This window comes from Myotis myotis, unplaced genomic scaffold (genome assembly GCF_014108235.1).
Source record: "Myotis myotis isolate mMyoMyo1 unplaced genomic scaffold, mMyoMyo1.p scaffold_m19_p_18, whole genome shotgun sequence".
Classification (NCBI taxonomy): Eukaryota; Metazoa; Chordata; class Mammalia; order Chiroptera; family Vespertilionidae; genus Myotis; species Myotis myotis.
Window position 1 is genome coordinate 12,630,111 of NW_023416322.1, and position 3,831 is coordinate 12,633,941.

Genomic DNA, 3,831 nt, shown 5'->3' on the forward strand with positions numbered 1-3,831 from the left:
CTGCTGGCCAGGAATGCCAGCCTGGAGGGCCCGAACACAGGCCTGACCACAAGTGGTGGAGGGCCAGGCTGCAGCCGAACTGGACCAACGAGCCCTGGCCCCCTGCCAGGCTGGGGAACACAGCTTCCTTTGTGGGACCCTGGGCCGGCTCCTGGCTCAGGGCCACGGGGGCCGAGCCACTGTAAATGGCATAACAGGCCAGATCGAGAGGACACTCTTCCCCCAGGTTGGCGTCCGAGGGCTGTAGAGACATCTGGAAGGTCACCGGTGCACGGCTTGGCCCTGAGAGCTCGCACTGGCATTGTTCAGGAACAGTACTGCCTCCAAGTTTCTATTTAAAGGAGACTCTTAACTTGGAATCCTGGCCGGTCAGTCTCTCCTGAGCAGGAAGTTCTTTCTACAATGGAGGGTTCAGTCCAAGAAATCAGTTTGAGAACCCTTTAGGAGAAAAATGTAGCATTTCGTGGATTGAGCTGGGCACTTGAACCCTCAGTTTCTAATTCAGCCCAAGAAATCTAGGTGGGCAGGAGGAATCATTAGCCAATGGGTAGTAAGTTGTTTCCATGCATAATGGACATTCCGATAAACGTGAGCGTCTTGACCCTTATAAGCATTCCAGTGAAATCTGGCTCAGCCCAACACGCCTGAGTCGGTACAAACAGCCTCCCTTCGTGGGCCCGACAAGAACACAGAGACCCTCATGGGGTTCCCAGAGGTGCTGACACCCCGGGTTTTGAGGCCACCTGCCTGGCTTCTTTCTCTCCACTTCTCCGATTCCCTAAACGGAAGGCTTCCAGGAAGCTCCCCCCTCCCGGAGCTGCCTGGCCTCTGCCCACCACCAGGAAGGAGGACGTGACAAACCGCTCATTAACAGTTAGCTCAGCAGAAGAGCCGTGTGGCAATCCCAGATGCTCAGCCGAGGTGGGCCGGGCGGGTGGTGGGCCTCACCTTTCAATCCTCTCCGACTCCCCTGTTCTGAGGCAGGAGCCAGGTAAACAAGCCTTGAGTGGCTCAGACATCACAGGCTAGGGCAAGTCCAGGGAGTGGTTCGGCTTTGCAGGAGGGAAATGGCAATTGTTCTGCTTGAGCCTCCCACGAGCTCCTGCCAAGTCCGGAACAGGGAACAGGACGTTATTTCTGCAGTAGCCAAGAGCAGCCCAGGCAGCCTCACTCCTTAGGGACACTGAGCCCTCCTCCCGTAGATCTAGTGCCCCCAGGCCTGCAGGGCCCCAGGCTTTGAACTTCAGAACCCAATTTGTTCAGACACAAGAAGCGTAATACAGAGCCAGAGGCTGGGCTGGGACCCAGCCAGAGCTACAGGGGAGACGGGGGCGTGGCTCCAACACTGCAGCCTCCTCCCCGCCCTCTCCTTGCCTCTCACTGTGCTGCACTGGAGCCCTCAGCACTCAGAGCCCACCGAGCCTTGGCTCATGTGAACTTACCCCTCAGGAAAGTGGCTGCCAAGTCATCCCTGGCTCCTGACTCCCTCGCCCCCACAGCAACCCATCAGGCAATTCTGCTGGGTCCTCTTCCAAAGGCAACTGGGACCACGGCTACCCTCCCAGCTGAGCCTCTCTCCCCAGACTTCTCCAGTGGCCTCCTAACCGGTCTGAAGTCCAGCCCCAACATACCCGGTCACGGCCTCCCCTGCTCAGAGCCCTGTACCAGCTCCCCATTGCAATCAAGGTTAAAGCCAAAGCCCTTAAAGAGACCCCACATGATACGACCCCCCCGCATCACTCTTCTACATGACTGCTGCTCTCTCCCTTTCTCCTTCCATTCCAGCCACATGGCCTCCTTGCTGTGTTTCTGAATGACCCGCCTGCTGGCTGCTTCGTCTGAGGGTGTTGCCCCAGCTGCTCTCTCCATCTGGACCACTCTTCCTCCCATGCCTGCAAAGCTAACTCTCCCACCTCTTTAAACTCTTTGTTCAAATAGTAACTCCTCAAGGAGGCTGACTCTGACGACCCTCTTTAAAATGACCACTAAGACTAATCGGGGGGATCACTTTGTAAGGTATATAAATGTCTAACCACCTGTACACCTGAAACTAATATAATATTAAATGTCAACTGTTGTTGAAAATAATAAAATAAAATGACAGCCAAGCTCCCTGCCCCATCCCTGTTCCCCACCCCAATACTCCCAAGCCCACCTACCCTACATTATTGGTAGGTTGGGATTTGGGGGTGGGGTTTTGTGGGGTTTTATTTTCAACACTTACTTCCTTCTAACTAACTCTATAACTTATCTACCTATCATGCTTATTTTATGTCTCCCTCACCAGAATGTGGTGTCCAAGAAGGCAGAGATTTTTATCCATTTTGTTCACTACTATTATTCAACTGCCTAGAAATAATTCCTGGCACATATTAGGTGTTTGATAGATGTAGAATGAATGGATTCACAATGAAGAGTAAATCATTGATGTCGTTAATGAGTCTCCATGCCCTTGTCGGTGTAGTTAACTCTCAGAGAGCACAGTCTGGGCTTTTGGTCACTAGAATGAACAGCTAATAGTGGTAATTCATACATCAGTCAGCTGCGGGGGGTGGGGGCCCTCTTTTGAGGCAGCTTCCCTCAGATGACAGAACTGCCCCCATGCTAATGTAGGCAGGCTCCTCCTCGGCCTGCTCATCAGCGTCCCTGGCAGTGTCTCTGACAGGGAACGGAGTGGCAGTGGAAGCTACTGTCTCCATTATCCATCTGTCCAAGTTGCTAACGAGATCAGTCAAGATCTGATCAATGAGATGTCAAAGGATAAGGAGCGAGGAAAGGAGGAGAGGAGGAGGAAAAGGAGAAAAGAGGTTAGGAAGGACAAGAAAGCCTGGCTCAGGCTGTGCATGCTGATGCTCAGGTGTTGGAGGAAGGGGCGCCAGTGACTAAGGCTCAGGCCTCACCTGCATACAGTGAGTCATGGCTGAGTCCTTGTCTGTGGGACAGGGTGGGCTCCAGGAGTGGTACTGGGATTCGCCACGTGACTCAAGCTGGCGTGGCCCTCACTCCAGCACAACCGCTCAAGTGCCCAGACAATCAGTCACTCTTCTGTGTGCCTCCCCAGGAACCAGAGAGAGTGGGTCTGCTGTGTTACTGAGCAGACAGGCACCAGCCTCGGACAGAAGCCAGCAGCAAGCACAGGAAGAGCCTGGGCTGCCTGTCAAGCAGTGACTCTATTCCAGGCCCTTCTCTCTACCCCCACTCTCACCTCCCCAACCTGAATGTCTGCCCAATGGACAACGGCGCACATTGGCCTAGGCCTGAGGTCCAGGAGAAATCAGGCAGTCAGCCTAAATTAACAACAGCTGACATTTAACCGGGTGCTCACAGCAAGCCAGGCATTATATCTATTAACTCAGTTAACACCCACTACATTTCTTTGGAGGTAGACACTCAATTCTCTTCCCTTTACAGATGGAGAAAATGAGGCACATTTTCAATAGCTTGGTCCCAGCTAGTAAGTGGTCCCAGACCCTTACCTATAATTACACCTGTAATTACCTGACTCCACCCTTGGGAATCCTTGACCAGAGTCCACACTCTGAACTTCCTGTTTCCCAAACCTAACCAAGACAATCTAAAAATGTCTCTTTGAGTCCTTGATCCCTCTCTTGGAGCACTGATGTTGACTGAGGGCTCCTGGGAGACACTGCAGAAACATCTAGAACAGATACCACATTTTATTGGTTTTCCATACTGACGGCCCCTCTTGTGTGGGCTCAGATGGAGAAGGTGCTGGCCCCCAGGTCCCTCATCCCCGAGACTCTGGTACATACCATTCGGGTTTCCCGCTCATACCAACAGGAAGCCACTGTGAGTGAGGACAGCAGCACC